General features: G+C 36.4%; 1 long non-coding RNA gene across 10 annotated transcripts in view; it reads left to right on the top strand.

Moving 5' to 3' along the window:
* The window catches only part of LOC111924908 (uncharacterized), a 171156-nt gene that overhangs the window by 151183 nt on the left and 6697 nt on the right, over positions 1-13276 (top strand). For 8 of the 10 annotated variants that reach the window (XR_002861900.2, XR_015286942.1, XR_015286940.1 and 5 more), the window contains 3 exons: positions 2732-2899; positions 3054-3133; positions 11343-11416. This is a non-coding gene — a long non-coding RNA (uncharacterized LOC111924908). Of the gene's footprint in view, positions 1-2731; positions 2900-3053; positions 3134-3259; positions 3651-11342; positions 11417-13276 lie in introns of all 10 variants that reach the window. The other 2 variants (XR_015286943.1, XR_015286944.1) reach the window with 2 other exon arrangements.

Raw genomic sequence — 13276 nt, 5'->3', positions numbered from 1 at the left:
TGGCTGGTAAAATTCCTTAGTGTATGTTCTGGTTTCCTGTGGTATAGAGATAATTTTCTTCTTCATATATGGTACAGTGTTGTGCTTTTGATTCCGTATGAGAATAATATTGATATCAGACTGATGTTTTAGCAGTTGCTAACCCTAAGTCCAGGATTTTCAGTTTCTCAGGCTCTGCTAGGGAGGAGCTGGGCAGGAAGATGTGAGGAACCATGGCCAGGACAGCTGACCTGAACTGGCCAAAAGAATATTCCACACCACAGAATGTTGTGCCCAGTATACAAACTGGGGCAGCTTCGTTGGGAGATGCCAGTTTCTACTGGGGGACAGGCTGGGCATTGATCGGCAGGTGGTGACCAATTATATTGTGCATGAATTTTATTTTCTTGGGTTTAATTATTGTCTCTTTCTCCTCTTCTTTACAATTATTATTACTATCATTGTTATTTCAATTACTATTATTAGTATAATTGATATATTTTACTTTGTTTCGATTATTACACTCAGACCATGGTTGATTCTCCTCCCCCCTGGAGGATGGTGAGCAAGTGGCTTCACAGTGCATAGTTTCTAGAGGGAGTTAAAAGACAACAATGTATTAATTTTCCAAAATATTGTAAATTTCTTAAGGATTTAAGTCAATATTTTTGATTAAGTCCCAATGAATATCTTGCAAACACAAACCTGAGTTGTGTAAGCTACAGTATGTGAATTACAATGTTGATTTTAAGCAGTCCAGTTTTAGAAACACTTGCAAAATATTTTGATTTTCTTTCATACTTTAAATCCCATTTTGGGGAGGGAATATTTGTATTAACTATATGAGATTCAAATCGCCTACTAACTATTTTTTTAAAAAGTACCCCTTTATCTCTCTTCATGTACCAATAAAGAATAAAAAGTAAAGAGAAAGAAAAGTATAAAAACATAAAACTTTCTTAATGAGACATAACCACAAAGATAAATTATGGCAGTATCAGTTTCTGGCTCAATGGAAATAACTGTGTGCTTATTGTGGTTTTTTTCTCATTTTTGATTAGAGGATTATAAAATGGCTATCACCAAAGTAGAATTCAGATCCAATGGGCTAACATTGAATTAGATATGCTGTTTCAGACAAGAGAGAGACTCTTCTCTCTCTCTGAGCCTGGCTAGTGTCATTAGGAGCTGTGGAGAATGAAGAAACATAGCAGAGACAGACAGGAGCCAAGCAGTAAATTGACCCACTCATCTCCCTTTTGGAACTCTCCCAAAGAGATTTTATTTTATGTGACAAACATCTCCACTGCTCACTTGAAGGTCAAGTGACTGATGATGTCTCACCAGTTTCCAGCTCCTCAATATTTAAGAATTTCCAGTTTATGTTATCTGTTCCTTTTCCCTCCACATCATCAGTTGTTCTCTTTCAGAAGAAGTGGGCAGCAGAAAAATACAGCTACAAATAACAGTCTGTAAAAGTCCATACATACTCCATTCTTACAAATTTCAATCTCACACCACAGACAACAAATCAATGATTCACCCTTATGCAGAATCATTTATCAGCAATGTCAAAGTTCCTTGGTCTGAACCCTTAGGTACACTCTTGGGGGATTACAAGGATAACATTCGTGGAATTGACTTTACATGAAATAAAAAGCAAACTTAGATTCTCACCTTCTCTCGTTCCTCTTTCAGAGCGATATTCACAATGAAGAGAAAGGGAGCAACCTTCACATATTTTCAGTGGGAAAAAATGTTTCCTTATGTACCTCTTTACAGGACAGCCAAGTAGCAGCCAGAACCATCATCGCTTTTGAGGGTCCTTGAGAAGTGCAAACAGATATCTATGAGTAAATTACCAAGATAATGCCTGGATCTGAAGTAAAACTAGAAGTCACAATCTCTAATCTTTGGACAGTAGTTATATCCTATTTGCTAATTATCCTCTCCTATCACATGTCATGTCTAAAATAAGAGTGACAGGGTCTGATAAAAGGGAAGTGTAGTTTTCAAGCAGCAGCTCTAAAGATGTGGGTAAGACCCCTGAGGATGTTCTCAGAACAATGAGAAATACACAGACAATGTGTGGCACCTCTTTTCCAGGGACCACTGTAAGGATGGTTTGCTGAAGGCCACACAAGAATCACAGCACACATTGAAGGATAAAGCAATGGGACTGTACTGCTTTCCACATTACATTACCACTGTGCTCACCAAAACATACAAATGTTCTAAGTATTAAAGATACAAATTTATGAGAACTACAACTTACATTAACACAGTAAGAGATCCCTAGACTCATAAATACTAAATACCAATCATTGCTCTTCACATGTGCAAAATGAGAAGATGTTTAAATAAGTACCTCCTGTTAGTTATCTCTGACACCTCCTAATGAATAGCCATTTTTTTACTGCAGAACGGAAAATATGAATGTTACAAAAAACAATCCTGTATCCACGCTTCATAAATTTTACTTACTCATTATAACTTATTACACTTTCATAGAATATTATTATGACGGCGCTGTGAAAGCCGGGTTAGGTTTGAACCATGAGTCAAAATATGTACTGCTTACAGCCACCTGTCATTCCCACAGAAAATGGTCCATTAACATCAATCCAAGTTGACCATGCTTCTGATTTTGCCATATGAAAATACAGAAGTTGGTGAACACAACAGAAGAAATTAGAGAGGAGAAACACGAGGAGTACTTATTTGCTGGTTTGTCCATGCTCCTTTTTTTCAGCAGCCACTCCTTCACAAATCATGTATCTCCAAAAAAGGACCCTGATAAAGAACACCTCCCTCCACCTTGTAATCTGAAAGATCTGCATACCTAGCAGACAACACTGGAGATGTGCTTGGCTGCTACCGCACAGATTCCCCTGCCCCTCCACCTCCCACCAGCACTGAGGTAGGTTAACTGATGCTGCCATCTCTTAATCTTATTTAGTCTCTTACCTGCCTGCTTGCTATTCTGAGTTACAGGGTTAAACATATAACCTGGGTGTGTTTGCTGTATGCAGTTTTAGAAACCTGGCCTGAATTTCTCGTAATTCTTCCTTCAGCAATGCTACCAGTGACAGGAAACGCACTTGGCCTTCCAGACAAGTCAGAAGAAATCAGTGAAGGATCAATCTACGCAAAGGTATTTTGAGATGCTGCTAATATGAAAGAACTTACTAGCATTCTAGCAATTCTTTTATTTCCAGAAAATAGTGTGCGGCTATTTCAGTAAGAAACATGGACTTCTGTTTCTTTTAATTTTTTTAAGGATATGGTTGCAGAATAACCGGTCAGATATGCAAGGAGAGATTTCTGCTAAGAGAAACATGATGCAGATTCTACCTGCAGAGAAAGACTCCATTTCAGCTGACACAGTGTAGCTTCTGCCAATGAATCATAAGGATCCTGGGCTCAGGAACAATTGCAGCAAAATGCAATATTACATACTGTCCAGTGAATGAAGATGGAGGAATCTATACCTGCCCTTGTATCAATCCTGCCTTTGATTGATCTGCATCTCAAAGTTGCCACTTCATGAATTTCACAATTAGGGTTTTAACTTGTTCTTTGAATGTGCATTTAAGTTTCTTGCTGATGTTGCTGTAGAGGTTGTTCTCCTAGTTTTCACTTTTGAGAAAAGTCTTTTGTCCTTGATCCAGGTAAGGCGTCTTAGGGGTAAAGAAAATTTATCTAGAAGTAGGAATCAGACTCAAGGAAGTTAAAAGTGAATATACTTTCTGAAAGAATTGATTTTGTATTTAAACTATTGTGACAAGAAGAGCTTTCATGGTTCTTTTCCTCCTTTTCTCAAAATTTCCTTTTCAAGATGGTACATCAGAACTATTACTCTTAAGTGATCATCATTCTCCTCTCTTGACTGATATGTTTCAGGGCAATTTGTGCAAAGGCCTCACTGTGGACTTCCTGTAAGAGTACAAATTGTCCCACTGATTATTTCTTTGTGCCTGTTTTTGTGGAAAAGTAACCTGCTTTGGGAGAGAGACACACATCCTGAATATGTTTGTGATTGAAATTTTCTAGGTATTTACATAAATGAGATGTTAGACTCCATTCCTTCATCCACCTTTTCGCACTTCCTTTTCTGTTGCTTTTTTTTTTCCCAGAAAAAAAACAGAGAATTTCAGATTTCTGTCCTACTTCTCCCTCAATTCATCAAAGTCTCATATCCTAGCTTTTATATTGACTGCTCAGACCATTGTTTCTTGAGACATGCTTCTTGAGACTGACTTACTTTTAGGATTATTTTTTGTTTAACATGGAGAGACAGAATTTGTCCTGTCCTGTAGAAACATCAGTCTAGAAACTTCCAGTTTATATTACTAGAGCTAGGAACTGGAGCTATACTTTGAGCTCAAAGTAATCCATCTACATTTGATTTTTCAAAGTGAAGGTACTGTCATATCTCAGTTAACATGCTGACAAAGGACAGAGGAAGAAATAAGAAAACACTTTTGTTTGTTTAAATGTGCACCCACCTATACACACAAACTTATCAAAGTAACAGAGGAGGAAGAAGGAAACAAGGCATTTTAGTGATACTTTGGCTCCCCCTTCTAACTGAAACAATTTTCAGTACCATACCACTTCCTGCAATATAGAAAATAAACTCCATTGCAATCTCTCATACCAATGAAAACATAACCAAGTTACAACCCGAAACAAATGTTTCTTCAGGAAATATGTATAAATAACTTTTTTTTTCCAGTTCACTAGAAAATAAAAAATACTTTTAGTTTTCATGCAACTGGTAAAACTTACTTGCTTTGAGAAACAAAAGAGTTTTACTCTAATTTTGGACAAAATATTTATATTTGAATGGTTGATAAAAACCCACTTTCTTTTAATCCAAAGATAAAAAAACTTTTTTTTTTTTTTTTTTTTACATGAAGCATTTGAATTTTGAGGGAGTAAGATTTAGATAGTTTGTTAGATTTAAATTATCTTTGATATATTCAGTCTTTAGTTTTGTCACATTTTTTCCAGCCAAACTAGCATTGCCATTGACCTAGGAAATTGTGTTTAATGTTGGTTAGAAAGTAAATTTAATAGGAACCATAAAATCATTATGGTTGGAAGGAACTTCAAAGAGTCAGAGACTCCAATCTTCCACTCAAAACAGCATCTGGAGAGTCACATCGGCTTGCTTAACATTTTCTCCAGTCCTTCATAATCCTCATAAATTTCTAATCATAATCTTCATAAACCTCTAAAGGTGAAGATTTATCAGCCTCACTGGACAACCTGTTCTGTTACTTCACTTTATCAATAACTTTCTTGTACTTAAACCCTGGTACAGCGTTCTGTATTGTCTAACAAGTGTCAGGTAAATAATCATTTTCAGTGATAGCCTTGACGCCCTCTGATGAGTGCGGCCCAGGATGCTGAGAACCTGCTTTGCTGTCAGGGCACACTTCTGGCTCCTCTTTAGCCCAGTGTGAACCAGCACCCACAGACCCTGTTCAGCAGACCCACTCCCCAGCTGGCCAGTCCGCAGCCCATGTTGATACAGGGGGTTAATCTGTCCAAGGTAAACGACCTTGCGCTTAACCTTCACGAGTTCTTTATCGGCCTATTCCTCCAGCCTGTCTAGATCCCTCTGGAAGAAAACTCTGTCCCTGAGCCCATTGACTGCACCTCTCAGTTTGGTGTCAGCTGCAAACTTGGTAAGGGTGCACCTGATCTCCTCCAGGTCATTGATAAAGATACTGAACAGGAACAGTCCCCATACAGACCCCTCTGTGCTTCACCTGTAATCAGCCTGCAGGTAGAGTTCCAACCACAAACTACTCTCTGTAGAGGCTGAAAATCCAGCTATCTGGTAGTTCCCTCATCTAGACCATAATGTCCTGACTTAGTTACTGAACCTAGTGCTGTGCTAAAACCAAAGTATCTGCTGCCTTACAGTAGTTCACAGATCTAATAATTTAATCATACAAGACAGTCATCAGGTTGGTCAGGCATGGTTCATCTGCTTCATTTACTGCCAGATATTCCAAATCACCTTCCTCTGCTTCATAAATCCATAAGTGGCTTCCAAGAGGACTTCCTAGATGTTTTTTCCAGGGCCTGAGGTGATGTTGACTGGACAGGATTTCCTTTGATTACATTTTGGGCCATTTAATTAATATGGGGAGAACATGTCTTCTTTGGCCATTGGGACATTCCCTGAACGCAACAGTCTTTCAAAAATAGTTGAGAGCATCCTCATGATGCCAATAACCAGACCTCTCAGTGCCCTTGAAATATCCCATAGGGATTGCCTAAGGGGCATCTAAATCAGTTCTGTTCTGTATTGCTGGAAGCTTTTCTACACCTTTTCCTGGAGTAAATTTTGTTAACAAAATCCAGGGCATGGAGTACCTTAGTCTTATCTGTGTCTGCCGGAATTAAATGAGTTGCCCCATTCAACAGCAAGTCTATGATGAATAAAAATTAACAAACTCCATTTGATGAAGGAATATAGTATTCTTCACAGGTAAATAGTAAAACCCACCAAGAATAGAAACCCCAGATGCTCCCTCTGAAACTTCATTTTTATTTTTTTAAATAATCAGGATAAAAGATATAAACATTTCTTTAACTACTAATGATAGGACACATTTATTCAAATATATTCTCCTCAAATATATCTCATTCTAGACCTTTAGAAATCTTTTTACTAGCTAACAAATGTGACTCATCTGGCTAATTATTAAAGTCACAATTTCTGTGATGTCTAGGCTGAACTGAATTCACTAACTCTTCTTGAATATGCTTATGAAAAAGTGGATAAAAGTGAGGAGATGGAGGAATGCTTCCAAAATCCACCATAATTCTCTATTTCTACATCAAAACTGAAAAATGAGTGAGAGTAACTACAGATGTTCTAAGTGAAATATATTCCTTTTGTGACTTCAGAAGGACTTTCTAAAACTCAGGTACTATTGTGGCACTTTATTTTAAAAGGGGAAAAGGAGTGTTGGGACAAAGGCCCTTTCTTTGTGACATCAAACTGAACACTCAGAGTCATGAGATTTTCAGACTCTTCTCATAGCAAAATTGATTTTGATCCTAAAGGCTACAGTGTATATTGTTTTTCACTGATTCCTGTACCTGAAACTTAATGTGGCAACAAAAGACTTCCTAGTTTACTTTTTAAATATGCACAATTTTCTGGTCTCCAGAGTTAAGAAAAGAGTTCCTGAAAACAAATGAGCCAGGCAGTTTACAGAAGAAGAGATGGAGAAGAATGGATGAGCTACTCACCTTTATTTAACCTAATGATTTTTAGATGAATGATAAAACTTCTTTTGGGCTGACTCATGAATTTTGAAAGCTTGAAGTTTGCGCTACTGACACTGACAAAAGTGTATATAGCTGACTTTCCTGAGACAAATGGAAAGAGAAATGGAAAGCTACTGTTTTAAGCCTCCTACAATTTCTATTAGGCATCCCTGGTAGAATAATTACTCCATATTTTAATATCAAAACCTTTTTTTAAAAGTGTATTTTCAAGAAATATAATCATAGGATTGTTATTTGCACACAGTAGCTCTTTAAAATCTTTACATGTAGTTAATAAGGTCTCCTGTAAACTGGCTGTTTTTACACTTTGTGTCAAGTATTATTGGAGCTACCTGTCTCAGGGTGCAACTTTTGAGAGTTTTGTAGTTCTGCCTGGCTCAAAGGTACATTTTGCACCTTTCACACGTTCTGAGGCAATAATACCGTAAAGGTCATAAAGACACTGCAACAGATTTCAAATTCAGCCCTTACATTTTTTTATTTTAAACTCTTCAGAAGCTTTTAAAGTACTATGCAACATATGCATATATAAGCAAGATAGAGCTAAAAACCATGCTGAGATTTATTGTAACCAATGCCTAACACTTTCCATAATCCAGGATAACCTGCCACCATTCCTATGAAATAGTTTCTTTTCCCACTTGAGGAAAAGTAATCAGTTTTTCTGCTGGAAGAACTATTCCATGTTGAAGTTTACTGGATGTGAAATTTACAAAAGGATTCACTAAAAAGTATAAATAACATGAGTAAGGTCTATTAATACAGTGGAATGGAACATAAAAAAGGCATAATCCCACCTTCATACACTACCCATTTTTTCAGAATAGTCAGGAGCAAATCATCTATCAAGGAGATGCAGAGATACTAAATATAGAGTAAACCTCCTTTGGAGGTTCTAGTATTGAGCAGCATAAGGAGTTTTCAGTATTAAAAAACTATGAATCATTCTCCTAAAAAAATATTTCTTCTTCATTATTTCTTATTCATTATGGGCCTTTTTATAAATGCAGAAAGCACTCAAAAATCCCAGAGGTAAGCCAAACAACCCTGCTGACTGTCCTAATTAGATCTTTATAAAAGCAGATTCCATTGCCTTGATTTTTTTCATTTCCTGGTTATGCAGCTATGGTGCTTAATTTTTAAGGACTGCTTTGGGCATTACATTTAAATATATTGTTGTTACAGAAGGTTTCTCATTGTCTTCTTTTTTTGGTACTGCTTTTGATTTGCCTGATCAAATTTGTCTTGAATTTGAAGATGGTAGACTGTTAGCCATGATAGACATTCAATGCAGTAAATTTGTTGGGTACTACTTTATCTGGAATCTTGAGTGTGGTGATCCTGTTAAGCACATGGTTGATCAAGGGCGACACTTTAAATAAGATTATAAGGCTAAACTCTTCTTGATCATGAGAGAAATAGAAACGCTACCCTTGCTTATTCTCACAGGCTACAGCTTTGTATTAGTTTTACCCCTAACAGAAAGTTCAGAAGTTTAACTTGGAAGTTAACTTCTAAATGAAATTTGTTGTCCATAGATTTTAAAACCTCAGACTAAGTTATAATGCTGACCAGGAAAACTCTCTTTTTCCTAGTTCCTAGGGAATATCTGTGTTAACATACACTACATCAGCTTTTCTAAAGCTTAAAATCATGAAGATGAAAGTTTTGGGGTTTTTTTTTTGCTTCCATATCAAGCACTTAAAACATCATTTACTTATGGAAGACTGGCAGACTGATATTTTACCTGGCTAACTGACAGCTCTCCTTCCTCTCACAGGCATGCTCACATCTCAAGAAAAAGATAAAATCACATATCTACCATTCATCTATCACTATAAATCAAATGGCTGACTGAACAACAGAAGACTTGAATTTTCCAAACCCTACACAAACATCATCTGATGCCCTAAATCACCAGAAGGATACAGGCATGATTTGATTATAGAATTATTGGTCTACTTTCAGCACCTGCTCTGGTACTGAGCTGAGGAACTGGAGTCTGAAGCCAAGGATAAAATATTATTATGGCCATTGGTCTTGTGCTTTCCTCTTCTTCCTGGCCTCACAATGAATGTGGCAATGATGCTCCATGCCATAAGAAGGAACTGCAGATGAAGCTGCTCTGAGACACTTTTAGTTGATACTCTGGCTAACCTGGAAAGTAGGAATTAAAAAGGCTGCTCGTGGTTATATTTGTGCCCTCACTTCTGTATTGGCTGTGTGCTTAAAAATATCTCTGACTATAAACATAATATTCAAGAGAAAGCAGGACTCCAGAATGAATTTATTATTAGATTGTCATATTTGCAAAAGAAAAAGTGTTTTTTTTTTTTTTTTGTTGTGTAGTGTGCAAAATATTTATTGGGGGGGTTGTTGTTGCTGTTGGGGTGATGTTTTGTGATTTTTTTCAGCATACATAATTTTGAATACCACTCAAGCTTCATTTTTCATTTTCTCATTTTATTGTAATGATGAATTTTATGGGAAAGCCACAAAGCAAAGCAAAAGGAAACAAAAACTAGATGACGTGTTATTATACATGGAGTTTCATCTCTGGCCAGATGAGATTGATGGACCTGACTGTGGTTTGTGTATTACTCTCCCTTGCTAACCAGAAATGAAACATCATGTGTCTCAACTTATACTTTATTGTTTTTAATTTGTAAGCTATCTTTGGATAGGACAGAGAATCATATTTATTTTATAAATATGGACCCTGACTAATCTAAGTGTTTGATGAAACACTTCACATTAAATAATTAGTCAACGAATGAGAACAGGTCATCTGGGCCTAAAGAACAAATGACTCACAGAGAGAAATTAAAGACTATAGGTAGATCTTAAATCATCACCAAGGCAGAAATACTGCTATGCTAGAATTTTGAATAGTAAAGAAAACTAAAAAACTAATATAAAAAAATCATCTTTCTTGAAAATCCACAAATAACAGTTGGCTAGTCAACTTCAGCAAACTTATATTCTTAAATCCCATGGCTTTCTCCTAGTTTTGCCTGTAGATCCATAGTGAGGTCTTGAAAAAGCACAATCATATGGAAGCTTAAATACAGAAATTTGCATACAGCAAACATTTTTACAGAATGAAAATTGTCATCCTTGCAAGTTTGAGAATGAGAGAATCATCAAGGTTGGAAAAAATTCAACAGACCTTCCAAGATGATAAGTCAACAGCTGCCATCAAATATCTAGTTTGTGTCTAGGGTTTGACTGAAAAAGAAAGTTGTCTTCTATGGATATAATATGATGAGAACAGTTGAAAAGAAGAACTAGGACAGTAGAAATGAAGTGAGGAAAAATATGAATAGGACCTTAAAGGAACTTGCAAAAATGGATTTTTTTTTATCTTGTGAGATGCAGCAATGCCAATGGGAAGAACAATTAAATGGAGGCTAGTGCTGAGTGCCAAAGAAATAATTTTTAAGGACTTTTCTCTTTTTCACTGAGCATAAGAGAAAGATATAAATGATACAACCCTTGGGCTCATGAGCTTGGCAAACCCTGTTAATTTTTCTGTAAAGACAGTCTTACTTTGCCAAACAGATTTCACCAAGTTTTCACATCTCTTTCTAAAGCACTCCAGACAACAGGAAACCACAATTGAACAAAAAAAAAAATAGATATAAATAATAAATAAAAATATAAATAAACATTTAACCAAAACAGGAGTGGTAGGAATCACAGATAAACTGAGGACTTGTTGATGGAGGAATTCTTATAAGTAATAAGCAAATAAGTAATGCACTTTCTGTTTTCCTCTTTGCATCATTAATTTGTAGTAAAACATGAATTAGGAGCAGTTTTCTAATAGTGACTTCCCCTCTGTTTTATAATATGAGACTTACTAGAGAATGTAATCTGTCAAATGCTTTCCTTTCAAAGATCTTCTGCTTCTGGCTTGCTTTGGAAGTGAGAGTAATTTGTGAAGAACTGCTGTGCAGTCTAGATCCAAATTGTTATTTTTGAGTGTAATGATTTTTCTCCCTGCTGACCTCTTCCATTTAACAAGGCAGTGCTTTGTCTTTTAGATTTACAGAATAAAGGTGTGATGAGAACAGACAAGTTGAAGATACCGGAAGAGTCCACAGGTGAAGGAACAGAGGTCGGTAGCATCAGAAACGAGACATTATTACTCTGACAGCCCAAACAAAGTTTGCAGTTGTTTTGCTGTTGATGTGTAGGCAGTAGACCAGAGAAGGAAATCCATTTGCATTATCCAGAAGAGGGATACAAACTCAATGGCTGAAACTTTCTGTCACTGTGCAGTGACTGAACTCCTAAACGGAGGAAGTCAGCAAGAGCTTCTCAACCTTTTTATTTTACCATTCCTCAGCCAAACCACTCTATGAGTGTTCTGATAAGCTCAGTTAAAGTGGCATTCACATTGTTCAAGGTGAAACTACCAACGTCATCATTATTTTCTCTTTTCTGCCTTCTTTGTTATGTTACATCATTAATTCTCTTTCCAGAGCTTTCAAAAGCAGACTGGAGCATGTCACATCAGGCATTCTGTGGCACATGGTGTATCTGAGCAGAATTCACCATTCTCTGCTTCCTTGTGACTAACATTTTATCTCAAGATTCCTATTGTAAGCATCCTTTCTGACCCTCCAAAAGTAATCAGAAAGATTTGTCCACTCCCATTAGGCCTGGAAGGAGGGAAATAACAGCATTAGAAGTCAATTATGGGGGGAAAGAGGAATGGAATCAAAAATTGCTGGTTTCATTAGTGTCTTCTTGTAAAAAGAGAAAAGCTACTATCTAAAATTGTTAATACAGAAATAGACAAGGAATGATGCCATACATCAAATGGTATTGCTTACAACTACATATGAACAATGCTGCTAATAAAATAAACCTGAATAAAACCCTTTCATGGGTTATTCAGATAAAAAGGCCAGATTCACTGAAGCTTAAAAAAAGAAGACAGAGTAAAAGGCTCTTTTCCAAGAAAAAGAGATTGAGAATGATGCTTTACTTGTCTTCACAAGACAGCAGAGCAATGATTTGATATGGAAAGTGTTTCATCTGGAACAGAACTTCTTCAGAAAAGCAAAGGTTTTTAATTGCACTGTAGAGTCTATCTAGTGAAGAGCAGGCAAGTTTAAGAGACTGTGTCGACACTAAAAAGTAACTTATGGAAAGGAAAAATCTGAAAGCAATTTAAAGAGATTTAAAAAAACAAATTGTTCTCTATTCAGGCTACTCTTCTCAAAACTGAAGGCTCATAATTCTTTCATCCTTCATATTAATTACCATGCAGATTAATTTAAATTGTGCTGATTAGCTATTAACACCAGAGTGATGGACCCCTATGTGCCACAAAGGCACCAGTGGAGCTCTCATTAGTCCTGCCTTCAGCTTTTCCCTGTGCAATGCTATCAGCTATTGAAAGGTATAATTATTTGTACCTATCTGCACTTCAAGTTCATCTTGGTCTCTGCTCTGGATAGCTTACAAAGAGTTAAAATTTCTGAAGAAAAACATTGAGATTATTAAAACACTTTCTTATAGAAATTATTCAAAAAAATGAGACCTATTGTAAAATATAAGGATTAATTTATTAATCAGAGCTTTCTGAACTCTCACATTAAGCAGCTTTGTTATGCTAATTCCCTTATAAATGAATAATGGACTTATTCTCCCATTATTGCCTATCATTTTAAAAGACCCATTTAGAAAATGAAGATGTCCTTTTCACTTGAAAATTATTATGTGTTTTATAGCACAAGTTTTTAAAATTGAATATTTGCTCCCTATACGCTTCTGTTCCCCCCTGCCCTGCTTGTTCTCCTCAGTCAATGTTGGAATCAAACACAGCCATAACCATTTGTCACAGATACGTAGTGTATGGAAAGAAAGCACAATGGAGACAATGGGTTTTGAGAACAGAGGCCCAAATCTACAAAGCTATTTACTTCTGACAAATTTATATGTAGCCATAGTTCCTAGACATTTTAAA

Source organism: Cyanistes caeruleus, chromosome 1 (assembly GCF_971803275.1).
Source record: "Cyanistes caeruleus chromosome 1, bCyaCae1.hap1.1, whole genome shotgun sequence".
NCBI lineage: Eukaryota > Metazoa > Chordata > Aves > Passeriformes > Paridae > Cyanistes > Cyanistes caeruleus.
The sequence above is the reverse complement of the archived record's forward strand: the minus strand, read 5'-3'. Positions and strand labels throughout refer to the sequence as shown.